The sequence below is a fragment of the Canis aureus genome, chromosome 7, assembly GCF_053574225.1.
Source record: "Canis aureus isolate CA01 chromosome 7, VMU_Caureus_v.1.0, whole genome shotgun sequence".
In the NCBI taxonomy this organism is placed as follows: domain Eukaryota; kingdom Metazoa; phylum Chordata; class Mammalia; order Carnivora; family Canidae; genus Canis; species Canis aureus.
This window is the reverse complement of record NC_135617.1, coordinates 3194459-3208604: the sequence shown is the minus strand read 5'-3', so window position 1 is coordinate 3208604 and position 14146 is coordinate 3194459. Positions and strand designations below refer to the sequence as shown.

General features: G+C 33.8%; 1 long non-coding RNA gene across 1 annotated transcript; it reads left to right on the top strand.

The window, feature by feature from the left end:
- The first annotated feature begins 209 nt into the window (after positions 1 to 209).
- LOC144316747 (uncharacterized) lies at positions 210 to 10456 on the top strand. Its single transcript, XR_013382602.1, has 2 exons — positions 210 to 360; positions 10181 to 10456. It is a non-coding gene; the product is annotated as an uncharacterized LOC144316747 (long non-coding RNA).
- The last annotated feature ends 3690 nt before the right edge of the window (positions 10457 to 14146 follow it).

The window sequence follows — 14146 nt, the reverse complement described above, 5'->3', positions numbered from 1 at the left end:
GCTGATTTTTCTGTTTAAATCTTTAGTACACGAATCTTTAGCTTGAGAGAATACATTTGTATATTTTAAATTGTATTCTCATAAAAGTTCTTTAATCATGCCTTCAGTTGATAAACTGAATACCACTATGTCTTTAGAGAATTAATGTCAGCAAATAGAATCTGAGACCTCAAGCCAGGCATTCTAAAGTTTTGTCACAATGAGACTATGTCAACATAGTAGATAGAATTATAATGATTCCCTTGGGGCTAACAGTATGAATTAATTTTAAAATGGAAATTTGAAACATTTAGAACTGGAAAGATGGTTATTAGTGAACTAGTCCAAACTCTGCATTTTGAAAAAAAAAATATTTTAAAGGTAAGCACAGAGCTAAAGAAATTCTCATAAGATCAAAAAATTAGCTTAAGGATTGTTTTGTGAGTTTTGGTTAAATGCTCTTTAATTTTTTCATCCAAATGATTAGGCGATGAATTAGAAAAACCAACATTTAATGGGATCCTTAACATGCAAAAGTCATCACCCAGAGTAACCTAGGTCTGCATGGATTGTTCCAGTAGTTGATCAGTATGTGCAAAAGAAAGCCAGCATATCCTTGGACCGTAACTGCCCAACCTTCCTGCACGGCTTACCTTCTTTTTACCATGTCAAGCAACAACACATGGATACAGGAGAAAGTGACGGGAAAATTGAATATGGTTAAGTCCCTCTGTCATACAATCAGATACTTTCTAACCCATTCCCTTGTTGTAGATCAATCTGACCTTATGCCATGTTGGGTTGAGATATTGTAAATTTATTCTTAAGATGTCAAACAATATATTTACAGTTGAAAACCTCTATGTATTCCTCTTGGAGGCATTTCCCCAGTGTCCCTTCTCTAGATATAATTATCATAGTGAATTTCGTGTTAATCATCCCCAACAGTATTTTTATCTTATATTTTTACCACAAACCTATTAGACATATATATTATTAGTGTCATAATGTTTAAATGGTATTTTGATTGCTATTTTTGATGGATCTATATTTTTTAGCTTTAAAGCTTACTGTTTAAGCTTTAGCTTTAAAGCTTACAGTTTGTTTTTTTTTTCAATGACAATGGCAATGCTACATTTCATTAGCTTATTCTGTAGCTACATATTTAAGGTATTTCTGATCTTGCCATTATAAACAAAACTGAAAAGAAAATATATATATGGTTAGGCATATGTTTAAGGCATATACATATATATACATATATATATGTTTAAGATATATACATATATATATGTTTAAGAGTTGAATATAGTATATAAACCAAGAAATGAAATTTCTGGGTTTTAAGGTATACAAATCTTAAAATTTACTGGATATCATGTTGCTCTCTAAAATGGTTGTACCAATTTATTCTCTTACCAAGAGATATGAAAATTCTTTGCCAACATTCAGTTTGTCATGTACTTAAATATTTCAGTCAGTTTGATGTATATAATCTTTGTTTTAACTTGCATTTTTATGATTACTAATAAAACTAAATAGCTTTTTACATGTCTGTTGACTATTTAGACTGCTTCTTTTATAAACCGATGATATCTTTATTTGCTTTTCATTCAGTTTTTTTCTCTTTTTCTTATGCATTTGTAGATGTTCTTATTCATTTGTAAATGTTCTTCATATCTTATTGTAAAAGTTCTTCATCTTTGTGGGGTAAACATATAGTTAATATGTATCATAATATGACATATATAGGTGGTATATGTAGGATATTGTGGGAGATACATTTATGATACATATGCGTGGGATATACACATATATATGGACGTATATCTTCGCTATCTCCTCCCAATGTATTTAAAGTACCCTTTGTTAAACAAGATATTTAAAACCTAAAGTACTTGTATTTGTTTTCTGATGTATGCCTTTAATATCTGTTTAAGAAAATTTCCTCACTCGGGGCCATTATTATATGTCTTAATATTTGTTTGTAAAAGTTGTGAAGATTTGTATTTTGTTCGCTGTTCTGTCTGAACCTTATTTTTGTGTATATTTATTAAATAGCTCTTCCTTTTCCATTGATACTTACGTCTACTTCTGAGACACATCTTTCCCATATATGCACATCTTTTCCATATATGCCTGTTTCAGAACTGTTACATTATTTTTCAAGCTAATACTTTTAGTAAGTGCTCTATCATGGGTTAGCAATAATGTCAATATTTTGCAAGAGTAATACCTCTCAGTATATCCTTTATTGTCCTTTTTCAAAGCAATCTGTCTATTCATTGTTTTTCCCTATGACACTTAAAATGACCTTTCAAGTTTTAGGCAACAAGTATTTAGCCAATTTTGTAGTGATTCTTCCATTAGCAATTTTTTAAATGAATGTAACTTATTTTAAATGTCCAACGCATACAATTGCATCCAGTTTAACACATATATCTATCTGGGAACCCTTTACCATGATACAAACATTTTTACCAACCCAATTACATTGTGCCACTTTGTATTCCATCCCTACTTCTATCCTTTTTCCAGGCAATCACTGATCTCCTTCCTATCACTATATTAGTTTGCATTTTCTATAATTTTATATACATGGAATCATAGAGCATGCACTATATTTTTGCACAGCTTCTTTCATTCAGCATAACGATTTTGATACTCTGATATCAAAAATTTCATAATTTGATATTCATCCAAGTTATTGTGTGCAACAATAGTTTATTGCTTCTTATTTGAGCAGTATCTCATTGCATAGACGTACCACAGCATTTGTTGATGGATATTTGGATTGTTCTCAGCTAAGGCTACTATCCATAAATCTGCTCTGAATATTGATGTACAAGCCTTTATGTGAACATATGTTTCATTGTTTGGATAAATACCGAGGAGTGGAATGCCTGGACCATATGACAAGTGTTTGCTTAGCTTTCTACAAAATGGTCAGACTATTTTCTGAAGCAATTGTACAATTTTATATTCCTATTAGCAGTGTTTGCCAATATTTGGTGTGGCTGAAACTACTTTGTTATTTTCTCAGCTTAGTAAGATAAATTCAAATATAAATTTAAACACCAAACGTATGTGAGAAGTAAAAAGTTAGAAATTACCAGAGGATGCTTGTCTTTGTCTAATCAAAGCAAGGCCTTCCCTATTATCTTCCTATACAGGTATGTAGACTTATGTTTGTCCACCATTTCATTAACAGTATAGCAACTCAAAGGCCTCCATTTTAGATAAAGGCTGGTTTTCCGAACCCCTAACTTTCATGGACCCCATTTCTTATGCCTGCGTGGGTTACCAGGTTATTGAGGCAGGTGAATCAATCCCACTTCTCATCACCCATCCCAACTGATTCTCAATATCTCTTCCCACTTCCAATTTCCGTACTCTCTTCTGGAGTATGTTGCCCTCTTTGATTTTGCTTATGAAGAAATTGAAACTGACTCATTTATTAAAATTCATTTATACATACTTACTATTTTGGTTAGTTCTACAGCAAATCAAAACTCCTACCCAATTAACTAAATATGTTTTCCTTATTTGCTTTGGTGCAAGCCAAACAATCAGATTAAATTAGAAAAGCAAATAAAACCTTGGAGCACCACTATTCATCGTAGCCAAGAGGTAAAAAACAGCCTAAATGTCTATTGACAGATGAATAAATAAACAAAATGTCATTATATATAATATATATAACATTACATAAACATATTATACACACACATATACATTATTCAGCCTTAAAAAGAAAGGGAATCCTGTTACATGCCACAATATGGATGAACTTTGAAGACATTATGCTAAGTGAAATAAGCCAGTTGCAAAAAGACAAATACTGTATGATTTCACTTGTATCAGGTATCTAAAGTAATCAAATCTATGTAAACAGAAAGTACAATGAAAGGTACTGGGGCTCAGGAAAAGCTAAAAGGGGAGGTGTTGTTTAATGGATACAATCCTTCAAATTTGTAAGATGAAAAATTCTAGAGTTTCATTTCAGAATAATGTGAATATATTTAATGATACTCAGCTATACACTTAAAAATGGTTAAGATTATAAATTCTATGTTATGTGCTCTTACCACAACAAAAATAAATAAAAGCTTTGGGTAGTTTTCCTTTATATCAATATGAAGAAATTGTCTTCCTATTTCTTCTGAAATAGAAGATAACTAATTTTTCCCACAAATATTGGTATCCATATTTAGGGAAGCTTTTGAGCAACCTCAACAACAATAGTTCCACTGTGATAGATTTCTGAATACTGAATAAGATCTAGAGAATTTTAAAAGATCTGGACTCACTGTAACCTCTACTCTCTGAAGTTCAGATGCCATTGCTCAAAGGGCAGATGAGTTTCCTACTTACCAGATGTCAGTTGAAGCATGGAATTTTTTTTCTTTTTTAGCTTAAGGGCAACTCTTTCTATATTTTCTTTATCAGCAGTGAAGCCCAAAGAACCTGATTCTGTGAACTATAAAAGTTTCTCTTTATAGGATAATAATATATTTTCAGATTTGATTATCTTGAAATTTATCTCTAAAAGGTAGTTACCTTGGTTCACAATACTCCAGAAAAAAATATGAAAACAAACAAAAGTGAGAAAAAAGAAAACAAAAGTGGACTCTATTTTAAAGCATGAGTAATATAATAGTTTTATCAGAGATATATATGTAATATTAGGAGATGTATTTTATTTCAGGAATTGTATGTGCAATATCAAAATAGTTGTCCTTTTTATCCCATTGATTTTCTTCAGGCTGTCATTGTGAGGACAGTTATTTAACTTTTTGTTAACTTCTAATTAACAGAATGTAGATGTTTTCTGGAGAAGGAAAGGAAGAGCCCTTTAAAGCCATTTGGTATATTCAGTTACTCCTTTGAGTTACTTCACAGAGTACCTCTTTTGCATAGTGTCTTTTACAAATCTGAATTTGTATTTTTGAATTCCTATTAAAGTCCACCCAGCAGGATATAGTTTTAAGTTAAAACTTTAAGGAGAGAGAAAGAATATTCTTGTCAGCAAAATTCTTTCCATAAACAACTTCTAGCTACCTGGTACAAAATGTTAGTATTTTCAGCCTGTATAGCTTTTCTGTCTGAGAACTTTGGAGAGTAGATTTAACTCTTTTCAGAAATGGTGAGATCAAAAAACAGAAATATAGTTTTCCTACCATCTCCCTTGGGCTTTCAGTTTACTTTCAAGATTGTTATTAATACTTAATACTTTAAAAGATCATTATACTAAAAGGTAATGCTCTTTGAGGTTTTAGAAGCCACATGGCAAAAAATTTAGAAAGTATAACATTTGCAATTGTGTCATAAAAATAGTAAAACAACATTATTTCCAATGCAAAATAAACTTTAAAAAACTTATATTCTTTATGGTAACTCAACAGTTGTTAATACAACTTTTAGATCTCCTCCTACTCCCCATGCATCTGGTTTTATGTGCATTCTAGGTGTTAGAGTGGGTTTAATTTTAACTTGGAGATTAATTTAATAGAATATCTTCTACATTCCCAGGTGGAATAATAGACTTAGAATTTAAGTTGACCTTATTTGGGATGCCTAGGTGGCTCAGTGGTTGAGCATCTGCTTTTGACTCCAGTCGTGATCCCAGGGTCCTGGGATCAAGTCCCACATCGGGTTCCCCGCTGGAGCCTGCTTCTCCCTCTGCCTGTGTCTCTGCCTCTTTTTCTGTGCCTCTCATGAATAAGTAAATAAATTCTTAAAAAAAAAAACAAAAACAAGTTGACCTTATATGACACTAAATAAACTGAACCACTGCAGATTGCTTCAGCATAAAATTAACCTCAGAATGACTCTCAAACTTTTCTTATATGGAGTACATGGGGGTAGCAGCGTGAAGTAGGCTTGTGTTCCTTTGTTAGCATCTCTATAAATGTATCTTCACCATGGACAAGCCATTTATACTCACTCTTTTCTTGCCTATAGAATGGACACAAAAAGAATTATCCTACTATGTTAAGAATACTGCCAGACTCAAATAAGAATGTGAATAAAAGCAAGTTAAAAATCATAAAATTTTAGAAAATACAAACTACAATATTCAATGGCTTTATTATAATACAATGATGCATAGTCACACATTTTTATAACTAGAATGGAATGGAATTTTCTAGTTCCAAGTTGCCTGATGTTTTTAGGTACAAAATATTCCATACAATTTCATGTGTTATCATGTATCCTAGGTATGAATGTCTGGTCAACTAAAATGCTTTATTCAACAGAGTGAATAATGAGACCTAGAGAAGTGAAGAAACTTAACTGAAGTTACCCAGAAATTTTGTGGCAAAGATGATTCTAGAGTGCATGCCTGCTAACTTGCACTCCAGTATACTATTTCCCTAGATGAGTTCTATTTACCTAGACTGACAATTGTGCCCCAAAGAGCCCTGTTCATTTCAGAGACACCTCAGTAGCAAACACAAATAGAGCTCTCCTAATCCTGACATTTCTTTTTTCCTGTTTTCTACACTGGGCATCCAAATTTCCATATTTGTAAAGATTTTTATTTATTTATTCATGAGATACACAGAGAAAGAGAGGCAGAGACACAGGCAGAGGAGGAAGCAGGCTCCCTGTGGGGAACCCAATGTGGGACCCAATCCCCGACCCCAGGATCATGATCTAAGCTGAAGTTAGATGCTCAACCACTGAACCACACAGGCATGCCCCAATAGAGTGTTTATAAAAACACTGCAAAAGATCCTGTTAAGAAGATGAAAATATTGGTAATGGGCATGAGCAAATACTTGAAAAAACACATATAACAAAGGATTTGTATCCAGAATTTATAAAGGACTCTCAAAATTCAACTGTGAAGAGTGAACAGTCCAATTAGGAAATAGGTAAAGGACATAAGGAAACATTTCATTGAAGAAGATACATGGTTGGCTGGTGGAGGTGGGGGCATGAAAATATCTTAAACATCATTAGCCACTAGGGAAATGCAAATTGAGACCATGATGAAATATCTTAAAATATTTTAGGCAACTAAAATAGCAAAAAACTGATTATATAAAACCCTAGCAAATATGCAATAAAGCAATCTCTCATACTTTTCTAGTAGGAATGTAGAATGGTAGTCCTTCTGAAAAATGGTTTCACAGTTTCTTTGAAAAACTAAACAGTTATCATATGACTCAAGAATCATACAGCTGGGGGCACCTGGGAGGAACCATTGTTTGGGTGACCAACTCTTCATCTTGGTTCATATTGTGATCTCATGGTCATGGGATTGGCCCCACCTCAGGTTCCATGCTCGGCAGAGTCTGCTTGGGGCCCTCTCTACCTCTCCCTTTGCCCTTCTGCCACCAAGATAAATAAATAAATCTTAAAAAAAAAAAAAAAAGAGGGGCAGGACGGTGGCTCAGTGGTTTAGCACTGCCTTCAGCCCAGGGCGTGATCCTGGAGACCCAGGATAGAGTCCCACATTGGGCTCCCCACATGGAGCCTGCTTCTCCTGCCTGTGTCTCTGCCTTTCTCTCTCTCTCTCTCTGGTCTCTCATGAATAAATAAATAGAATCTTTTAAAAAAAGAATCATACTGCTAGGCATTTTCCCCAAATAAATGAAAAATTTTATACAAACAAAAACTTGTGTATGAATGTTCACAGCAACTTTATTTGCAATAGAAAAAATTGGAAACATCTAAGATGTTCCCAATAGTTAAATGGTTAAACAAAACATGATATCTATATCACAGAATACTACTAAACAATAAAAAGCTAATGAACTATTTGTTTATTTGAAATTTATTATTTATTTGAGAAAGAGAGGGAACACATAGAAGGGGCAGAGGGAGAGGGAGAGAGACTCTCAAGCAGACTGCATGCTACACATGGAACTAACACCAGGCTTGATCTCATGACCCTGAGATCACATCTTGAGCTGAAACTAAGAGTTTGACACTTACCAAATGTGCCACCCAGATGCCCCAGGACTATTTAAATAAACAACAACTTGGAAAGATCTCAAAGGTATTATGCTGTATCAAAAATATGTCAAAAGGTAACATATGATTTCATTTATATAGCATTTATCAAATTAAATTATAGACATAGAAAGTATATTAATGGTTGCTGGGGATTAGAAGTAGTTGAGGGACAGAGACAGCTATCAAAATAAAGATAGTAGCAAAAGGTACTTGATTGCAATGGTGATTACACTACTATTCATATGTAATAAATCATATAGAACCTGGTATAAATAAAATGTGATTTCAGCTAGGTTTAAGAATAGAAAGTCAATATATGAAATCAATTTAATTTCTATATACCAGGAACAAAAAGTTGGGAATAAAATTAAGAAACAATACCATGTACAGTTACATTTAAGCACATGATGGGGCACCTGGGCACTTCAGTCAGTTAAGTGTTCAACTCTTGATTTCAGCTCAGGTCTTGATCTCAGGCTCATTAGTTCAAACCCCCTGATGGGCTCCATAATGGAGCCTGCTTAAAAAATAAATACTAATTAAAAAAACATGATATATTCAGAAATACACTTAGCCTCTATGTCCAGGATCCTATACTAAAAATCCTCAACACTATAGAGAAATGTTAAAGAAGACCTAAGTAAATGAAGACCACCATCCTCATTGATTAGATCGGAAGACTAGCCATTAAGATGTCAGCTCCATACAACTTTGAGTATAAATTCAATATAATTTCCTTCAAAAAATCTCAGCAGGGTTTTTTTTGTAGAAATTGACAAGTTTATTATTCTAAAAATTATGGAAAAAACAAAGAACCTAAAATAGTCAAAACAATCTTGAAGAATATAACAAATTTAGAGAAACTATAATCTCGATTTTTAAAACTCACCATAAAACCATTGTAATTAAAATTATGTAGTATTTGCCTTAAAATAGGCAAATAGATCAATAAAATGAAGAACATTTTCAAAAATGGTCTCACATACACATGACCAATTACATTTTTTGGCATATACGCCAACATAATTCAATGAGGAAAGGATAGACTTTTCAACATATGATGCTGGAACAACTGGATATTCATTCATTTAAAACAAAACCAACAACCAGCAAATGCCTTGACTTCTATCTTGTATATAAAAATTAATTTGAGATTGATTTTAGATATATAAAAAGAGGTGAAAAGATCTGAACATCAGCATTTGCAAAGATTTCAACATCATTAGTGACCAGAGAAACACTAATTAAAAATATAATGGGATATTATTTCACATCTATTATAATGGTTACAATAACAAAGATTGGTAATATTGATAAAGGGAAGATATTGAGCCACCAGAATTTGCATACATGGTTGTCCCACTTTATAGGGGAAAAAAAGTAGTTTATTTTAAAGCTTACAGGGAAAAAAATATAGTTTATTGTAAAGTTAAAAACATACTTCCCCTTTGAGCCATCAATTCCACTCCTAAATGAATAGAAAATATACATCCACAAAAATACTGTTTATAGTTACTAAAAATAACTATAAACACAGAAAGTTCAGTCATAATAACTAATAACAAAACAATCAAATATACAGCAATGGGAAAATAAAGAGAAAGATAATACATTGATGCAGTATAATAGAATCCAACTCAGCAATGAAAAGGAATGAACCACCGACACATATGAAAACTTGGAAAATCTCAAAAACATGATGTTGAATAAAGAAATCTAAGACCAAAAGAGTTCATACTTCATGGTTTAAATTCCATGAAGTTCAAAAACAACCAAAAGTCACATGTGAGAATAGCAGCTGACTTTGGAGTAGGGGGAAGAAACTATCTGGAAAAGTCATGGGAAAACAAGCTGGGATAAAAGAGAGTCTACATCAAGCTCGTGATGACTGTATGGGTGTTTGCTTGAGCTTGCTTACTGAACACTTTAAATCTGGACATTTTGTTGTATGTAAATCAAACTAAAATATTTTAAAAAGCAAAAAAAGTCATTTTTTTTTATAATCATCGATCATAAACTGTCAGCTGAATGTCTATTAAATAAACCTCTATTCACTAGTTTGATCAGTAACATTGTTTTGGGAATGCACTAAATTTCCATTTTGTAATTACTCTATCTTAAATGTAAAAAAAGAAAAAGATTCTCTGCATTCAAATGAATAATTTACATATACTCAAATTACTGAACATGACATGACACATTTGGTCGATGTTTTATTTCCTTTTCTTAACAGGCTCCACAAAACAGGCCAGATGGAGCAATCAGAACAGAGAAAGAACACTGAACCTGAAGTCAGACAACCTGAGTTTCCTTCCAGCTTCTGCATCTTATGATTCTATTTGGCAGAAGTTCCCAGCTGACTATCACTGCAGAGGTTTCCAAACACTAGAAAATACTATTATTTCAACACACAAAGCAGTGGTCTAATGCCCTCTGGGCATCTTGGTTGTCCACTTCAGGATAGTAAAGAAAATACTGGTATTTATAATAAAATGTGACTATTCCTGTTCCTCGGTCTCTTAAAGTGTTTTGAATTTGTGGTACCTTTGTTTTAATATGCAGGAATCACTTTTCTCTTTCATTTTTAAAGCTCTTATGAAATCAATCACATGTTTTGGTGCCACCTTTTAAGCAGCTGACATAAAGCCTAAGGGAGAGGGCAAAAGTGTAAATGCCATCCCTCTTTCCTCTGGCTCCCCGTCACACAGAAACAACTCCATAGCTTTTCACTGATAATTTCTTTTCAAACTCTGACATCTTGCAAAATTAATGATCATGTAGCTCTAAAAATGTAAGACTTCCACTACCTCTACATTTTAAATCTATTTGCTTTAATGTGTTCTCATATAAAAATGAAACAACTATATGTGCATAGGTATATACCTACATGCATGCACATATGCACAGTCACAGGCATAAACATATATCAATGAAATAATCACTTATTTTTACAGTCTCTCCTCCATTCAATATATAAATATTTTCAACTGTAGACAGTTTTCATGCGAAGCACTAGGAAAGTGATTTTAAGCTGGTCTACATCTCTATAATAATATAGAACAAAGATTTATACCCATGCTTGATACTGTTCAAAATTCTTTGCCTTTTCTATAGTGGCTTAATCATTGTAATCCTATAAAAGAAACTATTATTCAGTTAAGATTCGGATACAAAGACAAAGAATAACCTATCCAATATCACATAGCTAGGAAAGAAAGCCTGAATTTCAGCCAAGGTGGTCTAGCTCCAGAGGAAGAGATGTGTAAGTACCAGACCATGCTTTCCTGCTCTTATATCTTCTCTCATACAGGAAAGACAGAGACTAGTTATAAGGGGGATAAAATAAGCAGATGTAGCCCAAATGTATTTTTTTCATACTGCCTATTTCACGTATTTCTTCTCCTATTATTTAAACAATTCGAAATTATTTTCTTTTTTTTTAACCAACCCCTGTATTAACAGTGGAAATAAGTTTAGGGAAGCTTTAGTTTAGTGCCATTTTTTTTCATCTAATACGTATCTGAAACCAGGTAAGAGAAGAAGTGAAATTGTAAAGAGATTGAACTGGTTTGAGAAGGAGAAAATATAGCTTTAGAGCATAGAATACTTTAGGAAAACTAGGTTTGATATATTATACCATTGTTATCAACTGTTCACCAACTTTGTTCTAAAGGTCATATATCTATTGTTATATGACTTACAAGGCTTCCTGTGGGAGGAAAATACTCTGTATCGTGTTGACAAAGATTTGGCCATGTGACTTCATTGGGCAAATAGAATATGAGGGAAGTGTTGCGTGTCATACATGGCACAAGGTTAAAAGTTATTTCATAGTTCTGCAATTGCTCCTTTTATCTGCAATGAGAATGGTATACCCTAAATAAGGATTATTCCTTTAGTTTGTTTCAAATAACGAATAAGACCCTCCATGATGTTCAGTTCACATATAACACAAGAGTGAAAGAAATCCCTGTCATTATAAGCTAACTGAAGTTTAGATTATTTTGCTACCACAAAATAATCTCATAAAATCTAAAGGATACAATAGATTTATCTTTTCATATTCCTTACCTAAATTCTCTGAATAGAGATTCTTATTCAAAATCTTTCTGTTTCAAGTGATGGAAAAGCACCTGCAATAATTTGGCAAGAAAAGTCATGACTGCGTTAAGAGTAAGAGTAAAAACTGAGTGTTACAAACAAGTAATGCCAAGACCCTGAACATAACCCTAGACCATTCTCAAAATCTTGTCTCTGTCTTTCTGTACATGTCAAATTCTCTGTCTTTTTGGCAAGTGGGTGTGTGTGTCTGTGTGTGTGTGTGTGTGTGTGTAGTCTTTTACTATATACCAAATTTTTCTTCACAACTGAAGTTTCACCTTTCCTAACAAAATGCCACCAAATAAAAACAACACAGAAAAAAAACATTTCCTTCTGTTCCTCAGTTTTGGTTCAAATGGTTCCAGGAAAGAAAACTGATGGTGTCATATTATATCTTGGATCACTCTAGAGACAATTAACTATTTCTAGTCATCGATCCTGTGTACAAACATGGCAGTTCCAACACGAACTACACAAGAACAATGAAAAGAAGCAAAATGAGAAGCATCCAAAAAAGAGGGATGCTGAGCAGATACTTAGATGTTGACTATAAAATCCTTACAGACCATCATGAAGATCCTACAAATCTGGAAAGAGGAAAGCAAGATAAAATATAAAGGAGAGATGAAGATGCCAAAATCCTGTTTAAAAATTTTATATTTAACCAACTTGCAACATTATTTCATTATTCAAACATAAGTGAATGGAATAAATGAAAAGTGTCAGTTATTGCAATATATCCTGAGAATATAAGCATATAAGATAAAGACCTTAAAACCTCATCCAGTATGCAGGAAAGCATCCACCAGGTGCTGGGATCTCTCAGCTAGACTCTAGGGCTCCCACGAAGGTGTTCTCATGTATATATATATTATTACATATATAATTATACAATTACATTTACACGAATTAATATACAAATTATATATAAATATAAAATAATATATAAAATAATAATATAAATATACATTATATATTATAATACATAAAATAATAGAAATCGTAGGTTGCTATGAGCATTCAATCACAGATCCCAAATGTCACCTAAAGCTTGCCAAAAGCAGTGGTAGCCTGAAAAATAAAGAAGGATTAAAAATATGAGGGAGGAATGACAACAGCAAGATAGTAGAATAGGAAGTTCTGGTTCTCATTCCTCCGCAAAAAACACCAACATGAAAGCTCTGCACATATGAGAACACCTTCGTGGGAGCCCTAGAGTCTAGCTGAGAGATCCCAGCACCTGGTGGATGCACTGAAGAGGGCAAGGAAAGCAACTTCACTTTTATGTTCCTCCAGGTGGTGCAGATGGGTGCTGAGCTAGACCCCCTTGGCCTGTGATTCTCCCTTGAGGAAAAGTGAGAGTGAAGTGAGCACCTGGCTGCCCCCACTTTGCAGGACACCGTCTAGGAGGCCCACTTCTATTGCATCCCATTCAGAATATTGAGGTGATTGGCACTGCTGAATTATGAGGGGGCAACTATCAGCAGCTAGTATGCAGGGTAAAGGGGAAGGGACTCAGAGCTGCACTCCAATGCACGTGGGTCTCAGCAGCCAGTCATGGATCCTGGTACTTGGCTCGTGAACTGCACCAACAGGTGCACCTACAAAATCCATAGGACAGCTACAGAATCGCCCATCAGCCAACACGTATCTCCAGCCCTGAAAATGTCACATGTGAGCTTCTGCAAAGAGATATGGATCTCAGGAGCAATTGCAAATCTTAGCAGCTGTTTGATCTTCTAGATTGACAGAAGGAGCACAACTTTAACAAAGTTGGGATGCTGCCTTAGGGAAAATAACTGGGAAGCTCTCAGCAATCAACCAGATTTTATGGGATTGAGAGATTAGACACAATCTTAACTCCTTCCTCACCCCTCATGCTAAAGAAGAATTAGAGGAGTGGAGGAGGCCTTAGAAACAGCCATAGAAAAGTTCTGAAACCCTGAGAATCCCTAACCAGGCTGATGAGTAAAGATCTTTCTCTCCCAGAGCCAGTCAGTAAAGACTGGAGGAGGTGACTAGTGTTTCAATTAAAGTACAGTAATGCAAGGCTTTAATGAACACACCCAAAAAAATTGAGGAATAAGAACACCACCAA